At 38.0% G+C, this 19,697-nt stretch overlaps 1 protein-coding gene across 1 annotated transcript in view; it reads right to left on the reverse strand.

Annotated features, from left to right (window-relative positions):
* Positions 1–19,697, reverse strand: part of YES1 (YES proto-oncogene 1, Src family tyrosine kinase) — a 212,791-nt gene that overhangs the window by 100,603 nt on the left and 92,491 nt on the right. The window lies entirely within an intron of this gene.

The following is a 19,697-nucleotide window of genomic DNA, read 5'->3' on the forward strand; positions in this document are numbered from 1 at the left end:
GCATCCCTTCCCAAGTTAGGCCTGGGGGGAAATCTAAGCTTGATAAAGAAGCACCTCCCAACATATGGTTTGGCAGTGGCACATGCCTGTGGGGAACGTCTGGGCAGATAGTGCCTGAGGCTGCCTCCAGAGTCACCTGAGGACCCAGAGGAGTGCAGAAGAGCATTAGAAAGTTTCCCATGCTCTCCAGAGAGGGTTATGATTGGCTGAGAAAAGCCTGATGGATCAGAAGTGGTCTCCAGACATGAATGAAGGCACATCATGATGAAAGAAAGCAGTCGGCAGATACTGCATGGACCATTTGAATGAGAAACCATAGCTGGAATAGATGCTCACCACTGAAGACCCAACAAGATAAGTTATATCTCTGCGGATACCCATGGAAGACAGAACCATTAAGAACCAGATACTTTGATTAAGTCCCAAAAGTACATTTTCGCCTTTGTTTCCCTTGCCTTTGGGGACGTGTCTTGAAAGAAGTTGCTGTGGCCAATGTTGAAGAGGTTACTGCCTATGTTCTCCTCTAGGATTTTGATGGATTCTTGTCTCATATTGAGGTCTTTCATCCATTTTAAGTTTATCTTTGTGTATGGTGTAAGAGAATGGTCAAGTTTCATTCTACTGTATATAGCTGTCCAATTTTCCCAGCACTATTTATTGAAGAGACTGTTTTTACCATTGGATATTTTTTCCTGCTTTGTCAAAGATTAGTTGACCATAGTTGAAGGTCCGTATCTGGGCTCTCTATTCTGTTCCATTGGTCTATGTGTCTGTTTTTGCGCCAGTACCATGCTGTCCTGGTGATCACAGCTTTGTAATATAGCTTGAAATCAGGCAATGTGATGCTCCCAGCTTTTTCTTTTTCAACATTTCCTTGGTGATTCAGGGTCTTTTCTGGTTCCATACAACTTTTAGGATTGTTTGTTCCAGTACTTTGAAAAATGTCATTGGTATTTTGATCAGAATGGCTTTGAAAGTATAGATTGCTCTGGGCAGCATAGACATTGTGTTTATTCTTCCGATCATGAACATGGAATGTTTTCCCATCTTTTTGTGTCTTCTTCAATTTCTTTCATGAGTGTTCTGTAGTTCCTAGAGTATAGATCATAGGCAGTATCCTCTTCGACATCAGCCACAGCAACTTCTGTCTCAAAAGGCAAGGGAAACAAAAGGAAAAATGAACTTTTGGGACTTCATCAAGATAAAAAGCTTCTGCACAGCAAAGGAAACAGTCAACAAAACAAAGAGGCAACCCACAGAATGGGAGAAGATACTTGCAAATGACACTACAGACAAAGGGCTGGTATCCAAGATCTATAAAGAACTTCTCAAACTCAACACCCAAAAAACCCAAATAATCAAGTCAAAAAAGGGGCGGAAGACATGAACAGACACTTATTCAAAGAAGACATATTAATGGCTAACATACACATGAAAAAATGTTCATCATCATTAGCCATCAAGGAAATACAAATCAAAACCACACTGAGATATCACCTTACACCAGTTAGAATGGCAAAAATTGACAAGGGAAGAAACAACAAATGTTGGAGAGGTTGTGGAGAAAGGAGAACCCTCTTACACTGTTGGTGGGAATGCAAGTTGGTACAGCCACTTTGGAAAACGGTGTGGAGTTTCCTCAAAACGTTAAAAATAGAGCTACCCTATGACCCAGTAATTGCACTCCTGGGTATTTACCCCAAAGATATAGATGTAGTGAAAAGAAGGGCCATATGCACCCCAATGTTCATAGCAGCAATGTCCACAATAGCCAAACTGTGGAAAGAGCTGAGATGCCCTTCAACAGATGAATGGATAAAGAGGATGTGGTTCATATATACAATGGAATGTTACTCAGCCATCAGAAGGAATGAATACCCAACTTTTGCATCAACATGGACAGAACTGGAGATTATGCTAAGTGAAATAAGTCAAGCAGAGAAAGACAATTATCATATGGTTTCACTTATTTGTGGAACATAAGGAATAGCATGGAGGACATTAGGAGAAGGAAGGGAAAACTGAAGGGGGGAATCTCAGAGGGGGAGACTAACCATGAGAGACTGTGGACTCAGAGAAACAAACTGAGGGTTTTGGGGGGGTGGGGGGATGGAATAGCACGGTGATGGGTATTAAGGAGGGCACGTATTGCATGGAGCACTGGGTGTTATGCACAAACAATGAATCATGGAACACTACATCAAAAACTAATGATGTACTGTATGGTGACTAACATAACATAATAAAATAAAATAAAATAATAGATAAAAAGAAAAGAAAAAAAAAGAACCAGATACCTTACCTGCTGAAGCACAGGTACTTCCATAAATTCTCTGGCACTTAAGCCCTTGGGAAATGTCACTGGATTTTACTGGAAAAAAAAAAATCCTGAATTGACTGACTAAAAACATAGAATGATTGAGTAATCATTCATTTGACTGAGTTTACCTAGAAATGGTTCTATTTAACTTTCTGCTATTAGGTAATATGGAAGCCCTGAGCTTTCATACTGCCTAGTAGCAGTAAATGAAGTAAATGAAATTTACTTCAGTTATAGGAAATTAAAATATAGTTTTGCACATTTGGGTTTATGACTAAATATCCATTCCCTTCTATGGAATCAGAGTATTTTCTACCTGCCTCTATGTTTTTCCATAGTTTTTCATTGATTTCTCTTTTTATTTCCTCCCACACAATCTGAATTGCCAGGCTATCCCCGTCAGCTTTCTCGGATTTAGGGGCCAGGAGCTCCAGGGAACTTGAAAGATGTCACATTGTTAGTTATTATTGTAATAACTGTTCAGTTAAATAAGAGCCCCATGAATTTGTGTGTTGAAAAATTTCAGATAGTTTCTATCTATTTTAGCTTTGTTCCTTTTGCAATAAAAGCTTTGTATTTAATTATTAATTTGGCTGTTATTTCTGGCAATTCTTAGTTATAAATAAATGTCTTCAGAACTTTATCTGCAAACCACTAAGGGTTTTTTTCCTGGTGGTAAAGCTGTTATATATGAAATTGTTGACTCTGTAAGTAGTGTTTAACCATGAATAAATACTATAATGTAAATTAAATGTAAGTGATAATTTCTTCATGATTTTGGAAGAACTGGAAGCAAAACATATAGTTTAGACAAAATTTGCAATGTCTTAATGGTGATTGGATGACGAAAGGGACTGTGTAATTTGCTAATTATAATGAAAATTGAAGACGCTATTACAGATTGTGATAGTTTTATGGGTCAACTTGTCTAGGCTATGGTGCCCAGTTATTCAATAAAACATTTAAGTCTTTGCTGTGAAGGTATTTTGTAAACGTGTTTAACATCTACAATTAGTTCACTTTAAGTAAGGGAGATTATCTTTAGTAATGTGGGTGGGCCTCATTCAATCAGGTAAAGGCCTTAAGAACAAGACTGCAGTTTCTCTGAGAAAAAAGTAATTCTGCTTTAAGACTGAAGCATCAGGGGCACCTGGGTGGCTTAGTCGATTAAGCACCTGACTCTTGATTTTGGCTCGGGTCACTATCTCAGGGTCTTGAGATTGAGACCTGTGTCAGGCTCTGTGCTCAGCAGGGAGTTGTTTTGAGTTTTTTTCTCTCTCTCTCTGTCCATCACCCACTTACATGCACTCTCTCTCTCTCAAAATAAATAAATAAATAAATCTTAAAAAAAAAAAAAAAAGACTGCAGCCTGAGCTCTTGCCTGAGAGTTTTCAGCCTACCCTATGGATTTCAGACTTGCCAATCCCCACAGTCCCATAAGCCCATTCCTTGGAATCTCTGTCTCTCTATTTCTTTTATAATATATAGTATATGTATATACCATACACACATATATATGTGTATATATATATATATAAGATTGTTTCTGTTTTCCTTGACTGATACAGATTTCATACCCAGAGTAGTTTTAGAGGAACAGAATCTTAAGGATGAGTTTTCTGAATTTGTTTTGGGTTTTCTAGAATTAGTTCTGTAATATGATTGGATTCAAAGGCATGAATGACTCTATTTCCAGTGGCAAAGAGGTTACTGATAGTCCATGGCATGATGCAGCAATAAAGATATGCAAACTATTACCACTGGATACTCTTAATCAAATAGTTATAGGAAGTAAGATTCTGGGTGACCATATACTTGAAACCTTAGAATGTTGTCAAACTAACAAGCATCATGAGATTGGCTGGTTACTCCTAATTGCACTGGAGAAAGTGGGTAAAGAAAAAGGTGAGTTTGTACTGAAAAAAAAAAAGAAAAAGGTGAGTTTGGGGCTTCAAGTTTCCAGCTCAAACTCTGCATAAATGACCTGAAAATTTCTCTGTCTGCTCTGTAACTGATGAATCACTAAAGTCTGCCTCTGAAACTAATAATACACTATATGTTAATTGATTTTAAATAAATAAATTAAAAAAAACTAAGCTGCTGCTGAATTCTGTATTCAGGCTATAGGGGAGGAAAATTTCTTCTTCTTCCTTTCTAGGTTCTTTGGCTCATCTAATAATTCATCTGCCATAAAACAGATTAACAGAAAAATAAGTTTAATTTCATATGAACAGGAGCTCATAGAAATATGAGACTAAAAGAAGTGACCAAAGCAAACAGTTTTTACATCTTTTAGACAAAGAAACAATGCATTTTTGAAGAATTGATAAGACGAAGTTTGGGCCTGGGGTAGTAAATTAGTGAAGCAGTGACAAGGTGTGTTTATACAACCTTCTCAACCCTACAGTCCCTACCTCTGGTGATAAGGATGCTTCTCTTTCTCCTGGTCTGTACCAGGAGGTACCCTCCACGTGGGAGATTCCTCCCTCATTTTCAGGGGGACAAAGGAGGTCAGTGTGTCCTTCTTGCACCAACTGTTTTTTAAAAAATAAGTTTAATTCAGAATAATCAATATGCCAAAGTGGGATATTGTCGGGCAGCCTACACTGAACCCCATCAAGGCCTCGAACAGGACTGAGAAACTGCAATCAGTTTTCAGCAGCTGCAGCATGACTGTCTGTGGGTCTCAGATTCCCAGGGCCAGTTACAGGTGACTCTAGAGATGAAAAAATTCTGGCATTCAACAGCAGTGGCCTTGGTCTACCTGTGTTCATTGTGCTTTGTAACTGAAAAGAGTTAAGTTTTAGGAAACAATTTTTTTTTTTTACCTTGTTGGTCCTTCAAATTCAACTACTGCCAACAAATAATTAGCTTTGGTTTTATGGATAATCCATATTCATGGCCATGTGGTGTATATTTAACAATTATATACATGCTTCAAGGAATTTCATGATTTTAAAAATGCAATAACTTTATTAGTTCTTGTTAACTTATTCATCTATAAATTATTATTTTATAACTCAACATATTATTGCTTTACGTAATTTTGAACAGGATATGAATACACCTAACAGGTAGAAACAAAACAGATTATTGGGATGTCACTTGTAAAGTGCACAGATCTTCACAGCTTGATAATTTTTACTGAAGTATAGATCCATGTAACTATCACCCAGATTAAGGGATAGCACATTTCCAGAAGGCTCCCTCCTGCCCCCACCTGGTCAATATCTTCCTCTAAAAGTAACCCCTGGGGCGCCTGGGTGGCTCAGTTGGCTAAGCAACTGCCTTCAGCTCAGGTCATGATCCTGGAGTCCCGGGATCAAGTCCCGCATCGGGCTCCCTGCTCAGCAGGGAGTCTGCTTCTCCCTCTGACCCTCCCCCCTCTCATGCTCTCTCTCTCTATCTCATTCTCTCTCTCAAATAAATAAATAAAATCTTAAAAAAAGAAAATAAAAATTAAAAAAAAAAGTAACCCCTGCATCTCTGTCATGATGGGGTGCCAACAGGCACAATTTTTGTGACCTTTAAGGTATATAGATTTCTCTGTATCTGGCCAGTTGTATGTTTTTATGTCAGAGTGATGTGGCGTTCATAAAAAGCCACTGAAAACAAAGAAGTAGTCATGAAAATTTTCTTTAATATATGTGCTCATGTCCTACAGGATCTTGGAGCAAATCTAAAAGAAATCAAGTTGTAAGTATGATGACATTTAATTTCTGCCTCTTCTTTTTATTCTAATTTAATTTTTCATCTACTGGGGAGAATCTGCTATGTGCTATGAGAACAATGTAAATGAGGAGTGTGTGTGTATGCATGTATGTGTATGTATTGTATGATATTTGTAACAGATATATTTGTTGTCTCTCTTGTGGGATAGGAAGAGAGAATGGTCTAGGTAAATCCGTCTCAGGACAGTGTAAATTTTGTAGGTCAAGTAGTGTTTGTAAACGTACCTTTTTTAAAATACAATGTCATTTAATTAGAATAGCTTGAAAGTGCAAAAATCATTCTTGAACAGTAACAGATAATTTTAACATTTTAAAAGAACATTTTAACACTCTAAAACTGCTTTTGTTCAGACCACTGGGGACACTCCCTTTGGTTGGCTGTGGTGAATATGACCTGAATAAGAATCCCATGGATTAAAAATTTCAGACTCAGGGTGCTGTGAACTAAACCCCTGTAACTACTTCACATCCATTCAGAAATGCCCATTTTCTAGAACTTCAAAACCATCAGCTAAAAACAACTCTTTATTCAAATGAGTTTGGAGTGGAGTTTACACATACTATGACTTAAAATAAAATAAAGTTTAAATTCTCCTTATAGACTTCCTACACTTTGCCAGGTCTAACTGATTTGAAACCAATGCACTAGTGACCAATGGTTCTCAACATTCTCTTCACATTTTTAAATTTTTAATTAATTTTTTTTGTTAGAACAGGTAAACAGTGATTTTTTTTTTAAAGATTTTTTAGATTTATTTTCAGACAGAGAGAGACACAGCGAGAGAGGGAACACAAGCAGGGGGAGTGGGAGAGGGAGAAGCAGGCTTCCCGCTGAGCAGGGAGCCCGATGTGGGGCTCAATCCTAGGACCCTGGGATCATGACCTGAGCCAAAGGCAGACGCTTAACGACTGAGCCACCCAGGTGCCCCACATAGTGATTTTTAAAAACGATTTGCAAAGTTGCTGTACCTCACATTCATGCCTGCACAGCAGTTCATCTTGTGAGTGGCAATGCCTTACCTGCTAAGCCCATCTCCTTTAACTGAGATATTTGCTGGAGATTTCAAACAAATCGTATTTGTGGCAGTTGTGTGCATCTGTAGATGTTTTCTGACAGAGAGTAGTGGAGAAGTAGAGAGGATCTGATTTCAGGAGCTGTCTTAGTTCAGGCTGCTCTGTAACAGAACACTGTAAACTATGTAGCTTAAACAACAGACGTTTATTTCTCACAATTCTGAAGACTGGGGAGTCCAAGATCAAGGCACTGGCAGATTCAGTGTCTGGTGAGGGTTTTCTTCTTGGCAGGTTTGCAGATGGCTCCCTTCTTGCTGTGTCCTCACATGGCAGAGTGAGAGCTCATCTCTCTTGTGTCTCTTCTTATAAGGCACTAATTCCATTCATGAGGGCTCCACTTTCATGACCTAATTACCTCCTAAATGTTTCACCTCCAAATACCATCACATTGGGGATTTGGGCTTCAACATATGAATTTTGGGGGGACACATTCTGTCCATGCCAGCAACTCAATAGACAACTTACAAAAATGCATTTTGATTCCAGTTATTTTGATTGTAAACTTCTCAGTGGCAGAGAGTTTACATGTCTTAGGCTTCTCTAACCCTTTCCATACATGACATTAATTGACAAATACTTGGTAATTTTTAAAAATTATTAAGTGGAGTCAGTGTGGAGACCAAGGAAGGGCTTGAAGTCACGACCCTGAGATTAAGACCTGAGCTGAGATCAAGATCAGATGCTTAATGGACTGAACCATCCAGGTGCCCAGCTTGGCGGTGTTTTTATTTTGATTTGGTTTTAGTAGATATGGTAGAGGTCTACTGACCATGACTGCACATACTGTGCTGCTCTATGTACTACATATTTGGAGTTTTATATAATTCTGAATTCCTTTAGCTCAAGAGTTGGGATATTTGCATCATATTTTACGAGGGCTTGCTTCTAAATATAAAAGTTCACTCAACATTAGGCTATAGTAAAAGAGAACAGGTAAAAATCTTTCCCACTCTAAAATATGTGTTTCCCCCTATAGTAGAGGCATTTGGAGAGGGAAGATGAATGCCTTCAGAGTGAAGCTGACTTTATAGAGGAGTGCCTTTCACTAAATTGAGAACCTGTGTGTTCAGGGTTCTCCGGTGCTCTGTTTGAAAGGTCCTGTGGCCTCCTTCTTTTGTCCTCTGCCTATTACTCTGAGTTATGCAGTTTTTCTAAAGAGATTTTATTTACTTGGTAAAACACTTGTCTTCCTGGCACAGTCTTACTTCTGAAGTGTCTGTTGTATGGATCTTTAGGGAGTGACCATCACACCCTGTTGCCCTAGTGTGTGTAAACCACACAGACAGCTCTACACAGATTATCCTATCTGCATATCATGGATTAAGGTGGCACAGTAACTTGTTGTTTTAACACACTAAGAAGTATCATAAAATTGCAAGCCATTTATAAAGCATTAGATGGAGTTAACAATTGGCTTAATCTCTTAGGCCCTGTAGCCACTTCTGTTCAGCAAGTTTATTATGGCTGTCACTTTACCTGGTTCCGTTATATTTATGTACTCCCTTTCTTCTCAAAGTGCTTCTAAATATGTTTTAATATATTAATTCTGTGTAGGGAGACCAGAATTTCATCCTAATTTAAAGATGGAAAATGACTGCAAAATGGAAGTTGAAGGTGAGGGTATACGCGTAAAACAGGCAGAGGTTTTTGCCTGCATACGCAGGAAGTACCAGATCCTCCATTCTTTGTGATTAGCTTTACCCACTGTTCATTAAAGGGCTCTTCCATATTTTCCAGCATCCTCTGGTAATTACTGCATTTTTTTCTTTTTGGAAAAGGGAATTATACCTCCTGTATTAGTTTCCTAGGGCTGCAGTAACAAAGTACCATAAACTGGGTGGCTCAGAACAACAGAAATTTATTGTCTCACTGTTCCAGAAGTTATAAGTCCAAGTCAAGGTGTTGGCAAGGCTATCTTCCTGCTGAAACCTTCAGCAGAAGGAACCTTCCTTGCCTCTTCCAGCTTCTGGTAATCCTAGACATTCCTTCGCTTGTGATGGGATCACTCCAGTCTTCACATGGCATTCTCCTTATGTCTCTTCACATAATCTTCTCTTTGTGCAAATGTGTGTCCATATCCAAATCTCTCCATATTATAAGGATATCAATTCTGTTAAATTAGAGACCACCATAATGATCCCATCTTAACTTGACAACATCTGCAAACACCCTATTTTCAAATAAGATTACATTCTGGGGTACTGGGAGGTTAGAATTTCAACAGGTATTTTTTGGAGGACATAATTCAATCCATAACACCACCTCTTGAAAATTCTGACTAATGGTGCCTCAAACATGGCACCTGACCAATCCTGCTTGCTAGATGTTGTTCAGCCCTGATAATAACCAGAAACCTGGCATGGAAAGGGTATACTTTATAAAGAGGGGGAAGGTCAGAAGACACTTAATTAAATGTCTGAGCCTCCTTGGTCTCACAAAATATGACGATAGACTTGGATCATAAAGGAGCCAAATTCTGAGTAACACACAAACTAGATGATCCACCTCTGAATAATGTAGGATAAACTATACTTCCAAGATATAGTTCACCCCCATTGAGCACAAATTTGATTTAAAACATTCAGTTAATCTTATCAGTAATGACTTAACATGAGAAAATTTGATACGTACATAGGACATGGCCACTGTTGACGACTGCATTGCTTGGCTTTCCCCTCTGCTATGTTTCTTCTCCCACCTGCCTTTGCGCCACTTACTTCTTTAATGTGTTTTCTTGGTTCTATGCTTCCTTCTGCCCTGATTTGCCTTTAACTTTCTAGTGGAGGTCATAGATCAGACCTCCATGATGAGAAGCATCAAATGGATGCTTAGCTCAGTATAAGACAAAAGAAATTTTAACAAAGAGGAAGTACACATGTATTGGAAATGTAATAAAGAAAAGCCAAGCATTATATTTAAAAATAAAACTCATACTTATTTTTCTTATTTTATATATATATATGTATATATTATATATATATTCATTTAAAATGCTTTTAAGAAAAAAATGGATAAGCACAAAAAGAAAATAGAAAGAATCCATGATCCCCTTCAGAACTCTAACCCTGGTGATGAACATTGTTAATGCTTTGGTATATGTCCTTCCAGATGCACATGTATAAGTGTTTTTTACAAAATTGGTATTGTATTGTACAGGTGGATTTATAATCTGCTCTCGCTCTCTTTTTAACAACATATTGTGAGCATCTTTTCATGCGATTAAAGATTTTTCTACAGCATCACTCCATTTCATCATTTACAACAGAAATGATGTTCCATTGTAGGAATGTACTAAAGGAAATTTAATCAGTCCCTTATTATGGGACATTTTATGGTTGTTTTAAAATGCTCCTTATCATAGTCAATGGTGCTGTAAATATGGTTGCAGTTAATCTTTGGATAGACCCATGCTTATTTCCTCAGAATAAATTCATAGAAGTAAAATCAGTGGGCCAAATTTATGTATAATTGACAAACTACTCTCTGGAAAAGTTGGATCAATTTATACTCCTGCCAGCAGTGCTTGAGAGCACATATTTCCTGGCACATTTGACAATACAGCATAGTAGAATATAAAAAAATCATTCCGATTTGGTAAATTAAAAAATGACATTTTAATTTGTGTTTGTAGGAGCATTTGTGTTACATAGAATAGGATGAAGGAATAAACATAAAGTACATAAATGTAAGGAAATAAACAGTATTATGTAATTTTCAATGGAAAGTATAGGATACTGGGACAACTATCCATTTGCAAAAAGAAAAATTTTGTGCAAATTTGTTGGCCATTCATATTTCTAACTTTGCAAAATTGCCTTTTTTATATCCTTTACCAACTTTGCATGTAGGTGTAATTGTCTTTTCTTTATGGATTTGTAAGTTCTTTAAATAGATATATTTTTTATGTTCCAATAAAACTTTATTATGGACACTGAAATTTATTTTCATATAATTTTCACATGTCACAAAAATATTCTTCTATTAATTTTTTTCCTCAATCATTTAAAAATATAAAAACTATTCTTAGTGCCCAGGCCATACAAAAACAGTCAGTGGGTTTGATTTGGCACAGGGGCTCTAGTTTGCTGATCCATGAATTATTAGAAGGGATAAAGAAACCAGAAATAATAATTATGTATAAAAATAAATGACTGTACATATTTCCTTTCCTTCTCTTAATTTCTTTTCAAAAGATACATGACTATTTAAAGCAAAAATTATGACATTGTTTTGGTGGTTTAAAATGTGTCCACAAATTCTTTGATACTCCTACCTTCAAAAGACATATGCTGTACTTAATGACTCATTTCTTTTTTTTATATGTGATTTTTTTTTTTTAGTGTAAGTGTAACTTCATTATTATTTTTTTTACAGTGTTATATTAGTTTCAGGTGTATAAACTCAACACCCCAAAACCAAATAATCCAATTAAAAAATGGGCAGAAGACATGAACAGACATTTCTCCAAAGAAGACATACAGATGACCAACAGACACATGAAAAGATGTTCATCTTTACTTACCATCAGGGAAATGCAAATCAAAACCACAATGAGATATCACCTCATACCTGTGAGAATGGCTAAAATCAACAACACAAGAAAAAACAGGTGTTGGCGAGGATGTGGAGAAAAAGGAACCCTTGTGCACTGTCGGTGGGAATGCAAATTGGGGCAGACACTGGAAATCAATATGGAGGTACCTCAAAAAGTTAAAAATAGAACTACCCCATGATCCAGCAATTGCACTGCTGGGTATTTACCCAAAGAATACAAAAACACTACTTCAAAGGGATACATGCACCCCTATGTTTATAGCAGCATTATTTACAATAGCCAAGCTATGGAAGCAGTCCAAGTGTCCATCAACAGCTGAATGCATAAAGAAGTGGTATATATATAGAATGGAATGTTATTCAGCCATAAAAAAGAATGAAAGCTTGCCATTTGCAATGATGTGGATGGAGCTAGAGAGTATTATGCTAAGTGAAATAAGTCAGAGAAAAACAAATACCATATGACTTCACTCATATGTGGAATTTAAGAAACAAAACAAAGGGAAAAAAAGAGAGAGCAGAAAACCAAGAAACAGACTCTTAACTACAGAGAACAAATTGATGGTTATTGGGGGGGTGGGGTGGGATGGATTAAATAGGTGATTGGGATTAAGGAGTATACTTGTCCAATGAGCACTGGGTGATGTAAATTCTTTATATTTTGAAAAATTGAATTCCTTATTTTTCATAAACAATGGCAACATTTCCCCCAAGTTTTCATGTGCCATTTAATTTTATTTGTACTTTTTATACAGAGAAATTTAAACAATATTTTAGTCAATTTCTCAATCTCTTCCTTTTTGGTTTCTTTCAAATTGTCAGTCTTTCCTTTCCAATCCTAAAATTATTTATATATTTTCTAGTATTTTTGTGATTTATATTAAAAAATTTAGTCCATATCAATATGTTTGAGATTGTTGTAGGATAGGAAATAGCATTCTAATTTTTCTTTTTTGTGCAAGTGGATAGTCAGTTGTCCCAGGATTCTTTCTACTGGGAATTACATAATAGTGTTTATTTCTTCATACACTTGATATTCATTCTTTTGATCTACTATTTCATAAGCACCACACTGTTTTAATTGCTGCAACTTTATCACATTTTTAATACCTGTGGTATAACCTTATTCATTATTTAATTCTTTAAAACGTTCTTTAAAATGATACACATAACCTCTTCACTTATTTGAAAATTTCAAGAAAAACCAAGAAAAATTGTTCAAACTACTGCCTTAAAGCTCATGTTTTGGGGGTGCCTGGGTGGCTCAATTGTTTAGCGTCTGCCTTTGGCTCAGGTCATGATCCCAGGGTCCTGGGATTGAGCCCCGCATTGGGCTCCCTGCTCCGCGGGAAGCCTGCTTTTCCCTCTCCCACTCCCCCTGCTTGTGTTCCCTCTCTCGCTGTGTCTCTATCTGTAAATAAATAAATAAAATCTTTAAAAAAAAAAAAAGCTCATGTTTTGTTAAATAATCATATGCTTTTATGAAAGCTGATGCTTCTTTTCCCTTTAATAATAATGGTAATTATACAGTAATAACAGTGGGGCCAAATGGTAGAAAGCACAGTAACTTTGGAAACAGCTAGCCCTGGGCTAGAAAGCCTACTTTGTCCTTTGTTAGCTGTGTGCCTTGGCAAGTTAATTCACTTTTAAGGGTCTTGGTTTACCCATTAGTAAAAATAGGAATAATAGTACCTTATCTACTTCCCAGGGCAATAAAAGGATTAAATGGGACATTGTTTGCTAACAGAGCCTGTCACTGCTATCAAAGAAGGAGGATCTATTGTTTGTAAAACATTTTTATATGTATCATCGCATTTGACTCACAAAACACTTGACTCACTGGCAATCATAAAGTTTCTGTGGTATTGAATTACGTGATGATTTAATAAGATACGATGATGATGTTATAGCTACTAAATGGTGATCTTACAAAGTAATACTCTTTTTTTTTTTTACTTAAACAAATCACTGAAACTTTTGCTACATTCTTAGCTATGAAATCATTTTTAAATAATATTTAGGATGGTAATATTTTTAACCTTTTCTTTCTTTTTTTTTTTTAAGATTTTATTTATTTGACAGAGAGAGACACAGCGAGAGAGGGAACACAAGCAGGGAGAGTGGGAGAGGGAGAAGCAGGCTTCCCGCGGAGCAGGGAGCCTGATGTGGAGCTCAATCCCAGGACCCCGGGATCATGACCCGAGCTGAAGGCAGACGCTTAATGACTGAGCCACCCAGGCACCCCATTTTTTACCTTTTCAATAATTTGATATGTATAAATGAGGATGCATGCACTATTAATGTACATATTTTTAGAAGCATATATATTCTGTAAAGCAAAGTTGGTAGTCTAGCTTAACCAGTTTGTATTGTGTTAAAAGCATTTGATTCCTATTATATGAAACATAATTTTTAATTTGAAAATTAATAAGAAATCCATTCTCTTCTTAGTTGAGTCAAGTCACAGATTAAAGCTCATATTAAATAAGTAGTTCGTATTATAACAACTCTAGAGAAAATAAATGTGTAAACCAATATAATTTACTAAATCATTAAGACTGTCTGGAGTCATTGAGAATTGAATTTGAATCTGCATTATAGAGATTCAAGCTGTGTGACTTCGTATGTTACCTAACCACTTGACCCTCAGCTTCTCATCTGTAAAATGGAATAATAATAGTGTCTAGAAAAAAGATTGTTTGAAGGTAAAGGAAGTAATTCTATCGAGTATTTAGCACACAGTATGTGTTCACCTAAATAGTTATTATTGTTGTTATTAACTGATGAGTAGCGAAATCATGCAGCCTCATTGGAAGGAAGAATTTAAAAGTATGTAAAGCAATAATAATTGAAGTTTTAAAATAGTAAACTCATGGCAAATATAATCATATTCCAAACAGATGATAACTTAAAACAAAATCATGCCTGTGTATATTTGGGTGGAGAGAAAGATTAGTTAAAAAGTCTTTGCAAAGTTATGATCATTACCACAAAGTGCTTAGTAATAAGGATAATGAAAAACAAAGGCTCCAAAATTATTACAAAGAAACCTATATTCACAGATAAATAAGGCTGAGTCTAAACCAAGAGGACAGAGGTTTGATGCTATGAACTCATAGAACATTATCCTTTTTTGATTTACACATAAAAACCTTGTTTTATTCTGCACACAGATCTTCCAACATTTTCAGAAGCTGTCACAAAAACTAGTTTAGGATATCGGGTTTCCTGCATCCTCTCCAAGCTTTTCTTCCTGCAATTAAGCCTTATATGATCAGAGGATTTAGACTGAAGTAGAGAAAAGACTTTCTTGTTTTTGTCTTTTAAGAGGACATGTTCTGGAAATCTCAGGAGAATATGGCAGATGCTGCACAGTGAAGTCTGGGGTATATATTTTTGGTACTCAGTAAACAAACATTCAGAGAATAAGGTCTTAGAAGAGTCATATATGTGAGAGAGTTGAAATCATCCAAACCTGAAGCAAAGATTAGATCCTAGTTTTTGCTTCTTGAATGTCTGCTTTATCTTAAAACAACCAACAAAATTTCTTGGCCCTGTGAACCTGCAATTCTGTTCTTGAATTAGAGAGAGATGCTTTTGCTCATGTGGCTTGGAAAGGCTTCTTGGTTGTTTTTAAGTGTGTGAAGCACTAAATTTTGAAGGTCAGAGAAGTCATGACACATTATTGGTAAGCACATCAGCTTCTTACTTCATAGTGTGTTCAGAGGGGCATGATGCAGGCAGTCCAGGAGGTGATGGTCATGATGTTCTGCTGCAGAACATTTGGGTTTCCCTACAGGTGTAATTGGTATGAAATGAGTCATTAGTCATCACATTTTTCTGGAAGAGTCAGAAGAGAAAAAGTTTAGAGTGAAACTGAATACAGTTTGTAATTTCCTTTTGTCACTGATATGAGGGAATGATGTTTTGCATCAAGCTTGTTTACCGAAAAAGCTTACTATAGGCTGGTTCTTATGCTAAGTAGTGGCTAGAAATGAGTAGAATGAGAATATAAGACTTTTCTAATCAGATTTATTATTATTTATACTAGGAATTTATGAAGATGCTGTGTGCAAACATGTCCTTTCATATGGTTAAAAAAAATCAGTAAGAGTAGGGGATGGGGATAGAGGAGGTATAGGGCAATGGGGGAGGGCTACATAGCCATAAAAGGAAAAGTGAACTCATGGAAACTACATGTAGGATGCGTAGCTAGGCCAAAAGGAAAGTGGTGAAAATATCCTTACCCTAGGGAACTGAGTCCTGTCTATGCCAGGTATTTGCTAATGTTGTGAAACTATCTGCAAATTCAAACTCTCAGTAAATATACTAGACATATTTCTCCTGTTTGGATACAAAACTCACCTTTTCAAGGGCTAAAGCATTCTTTGAGTGTTGATTGAGGTTTCAAGGCTTGAAACTTCAGCAAGGACAGATGTGTCAAGTGACCAGAAAAAACAATTCAGGCAAGTATTAGTTTGACTTGTAGCTAGGATTCACCATTTCAGACCAAAAGTCATGTTTTCATATCTTAAGGACAAACAGGACAAAAAGCAATTAATACATTAGGGGATTGAAATTCAAGGTCTCTGATCATTTTCAACAAATATTTTCAAATAGCCTGTGCTGGGTAGGTGGAGGCATAGCCCCAGAGGGATGCCTTCTGTCCCTCCCGCTCTCAGAGGACGTAGGAAAAACCTACCACTGGCAAGATTTCCGTGGTTGCATTAGCTTTTCTAACTAGATGTGATTCCAATCTAGTCTAGTCTACACCAGTCTTCGCTTCCACAGCCAGGAAAGAAACTTTGCTGCCTAGAAATTCTACTAGGTCTGGTGAACGTTGTGGGGACAGGGCGGGGTTGCCTGAAAGGGTACTTGAAATTCCTTTGTGTTATCTGTTAATTGAAAGGAAGTTCTAACTTTTGGGTCCCTTCTTCATTCCCTCCCTTTTCTCCCCTGTCGTTTTCAGTTATATACAGGATATCTGACGGTTTCTCTCGCTCTTAACCTCAGTCGCCTTAGGAGGATGTAAACATCTCTTTGGGAGAGAACCAGGGTGAGATCAGGATAAAATTGGAAGGCTCTCCCCCTTGTCGTGCCCTGCCCTGTCCTGCCCCGGTTCTCCTTTCACTCTCCCTCCTCTTTCCCCTTCTCCCAGAAAGGATGCGTTGGGTGAACACTCCTCGAAGGCCCCAGGCCTCGCTTTAAGCCAGATCGTGTCTGCATTTGCAATGAACTAGTTCGTACCAGACGCGGTTTCCTAAGTGGCCTCGGCCGGGACACTTCGTCAGTGCTGGTCAGGATGGCTCCGGGCCTTTCCAGCTCCACATTTCTACCTGATGCACCCCTCTTCTTCGCCGCTCCCCAGACACAAATGCTCCCCGAAAGCAGCGGCAGTTAACATTCTGATTAGAATGTTCCTCGACATTAACAGCAAATTACTACTCTCAGGGAGGACTTGGGGGGTAGTTTTGGTCTTTGAGACATCCGTTGCCCGGTATTTGCCTCCATCCAATAGAAAGCAGGAGGAGCCTACGCTCACGCGGGAGGATTTGGCGAGATGGGGATGCAACCACAGACTCTCGCAGTTTTGTTGGAGTCCGGTCCTCAGCTTCTAGTTCCTCCCCTTCCGCAGCCTTCCCGGTATCCCCCGGGCTCAAGGGCCCAGGGCCAGAACTTTTGAGAATAGGAAAGCTTCTTTACTCAAAGGACGCCAAAGTCGCCTAATCAGAGACCGTCAGTGGCTCGAAAGATCCGTGGGACCGTCCTGTCCCTGACTCGATTCCCCCAGGCAGCTGTGGGTCCCGGCTGGGCAGGTCTTTAGATTGTGCCCAGCAACGGTTGGGTCTTGGAAGCTTGATTTTCTGGAGGTCAGTGACTAAGAATCTCCAAATGATTTCTTTGCTTAGTCTTTCACTTTCGTGAATGGGTTCAGGCCTCAAGGCCCTCAGTTACGGAGTGCTGGGCCCCGAGTTCCGCGCCTAGTTAGGTCCTGAGTGCCTAAGCTGAGCAGAGTGGACGTGGCACAGCCCTTGCAAACTAGGGCACAGTTAAGATTCTGGCGGGCCCCGGAGCCAGTAGTTCCGTCACCCACCCCACAAAGTTAATGTTTGTGGTTTTCTTTTTGATAGGCCATGAAGTCAACATTCTCCCCACATGGTGGCTCCCTTTACTAAAGTTGAGTAGTGAATTTGTACAGGGAGTCTTGGAAATTTTCAAATGTTTCTACAGATTGAACTCATTTCAGAATTCGCGTGGGTGGAAAGAGTAAGGATTTTTTAATCGGGTTCACCTTTGACGCGAAGAAAGGCGGAAGACAGGAAAGTCACAGTCGGTAATAGCTTTGGGCGCTTTAGTAAGAAAGTCTCTGCTTGATTATCCGGTTGGTCGTGTTCACCGCAGGCTCTTTGTGTGAGAATTTACTCCAGAGGCAGAGCTGAACACGGAACACATGCATGTAAATACTCCAACATAAATATGCGAACACATGCACTGGAGACAAAGAGATACATCCCCACATAGATGTGGTTATTGCAGGCAGGTAATCTGGAGCATCCCCAGGAATAAACTAAGAAGCAGCGAGTAGCTTCTGGTCATTAATGCCCAGGAATGAGCAAAACTTTGTCTTCTTGAAGGAAATATTAGATCTTAAAAAAGAAAGTAAGAAAGGCATTCCGAATGAGAAACATTATAATTTTGTCTTAGGAAAAGCATGCAGAACTAATATAGCTTATTTAAATGTTAGCTCCAAATTATAATAGGAAATACTCCCACTAAATTGCCATTTCCTCTAAGTTTTGTTTAAGGTCCAAATAATTAAAATGCACACTAATGGTTATTGATGGTTCTATTTCCTTTGAGCAATAAAAAGAAATAGATTTGATTTTCTCTTACTGGAGTAGAAATTTAGGAATCTTCTTAAATTGCCCAGGGGCTTGAAAGCCTCCGGGTGGCTGTAGTCTTCTCTTATTGCTTTCCCACGTCATTTTCAGCTAAAAAATTTTTTTAACGGTTCCCAATGGAGGGATTCCCATTAGAAACCCTCAGCAAGTGAACTTGTACTGGGAATCCTCACACTTTCCCAGTCTGTCTGTATTTCCCCAAACAGAACTCAAGTTGTAAATAAAGGGGAATAACGTATTTCTCACTACCAAATTCTTAAAATTTCAAGTTTTGTGGAAAATACAATTTCACAATTTCAATCTTTGAAATCAGTAAGAGCCACAGAAAGTGTGAAGGTGTTCAAATAGGCCATCTAGAGATCTAAAAACCAGAACTAACAGGAAACAGAATGCTCTTTACTCAAATGTAGGCAGGGTCTGACTGTTCTCAGCATTAAGGGTATTCATGGACACTGCAAAGGGGGAACGTATCTGAACAGTGGGGAGACTTGGACAGTGAATTGCCACATTAATAGTATCAGTGCCAAATCTTCAGATTTAGAGGCTCTGGTGAAAAATTAAACCAACAGCAATTTTCAATGTTTGTAGCATCTGCAACCAGAATTCAGCACTCAGAGCTTGGACAGCTCCACAGGCCGCGATCGGGTCGCAGCTTTAAGTCTAATCAATCTACTCATAGCCAGACTGTCAATGACAGCCAGACTCATTAGCGATTTACTGAAAATCCTCCAAGACTTCCCTTTAAAAACAAAACGACTTCCACATTTAATTGTCTATCTAAAAGAACATACGCAAGAAATTAGGAGATCTAAATTAAATTTATTAATAGGAGAGCTTGATGGTGCTTAATTCCAGAGACCAGAGCTCTGATTGCTGGGGCTTGATGAAAAGTAAAGAGAAATCGTAGTGACATAATTAAAAACATGACTTTTACCATCCTTGAAATTCTATGAATTCGTTACCCATCTTGAGAAATGGGTAAAATTGAAAACCATCAAAATAACTGCACATCTTAAAAATTGGATTGTATGAGTGAAAGGTGTTTATGAGAAGTCGATGACTCCGGATCTTATCATCCAAGAGGACAGCACAGAATAGTTAATATGTTCCTTGAGG

The sequence above is a fragment of the Leptonychotes weddellii genome, chromosome 13 (assembly GCF_054177405.1).
Source record: "Leptonychotes weddellii isolate Sample4059 chromosome 13, ASM5417740v2, whole genome shotgun sequence".
In the NCBI taxonomy this organism is placed as follows: domain Eukaryota; kingdom Metazoa; phylum Chordata; class Mammalia; order Carnivora; family Phocidae; genus Leptonychotes; species Leptonychotes weddellii.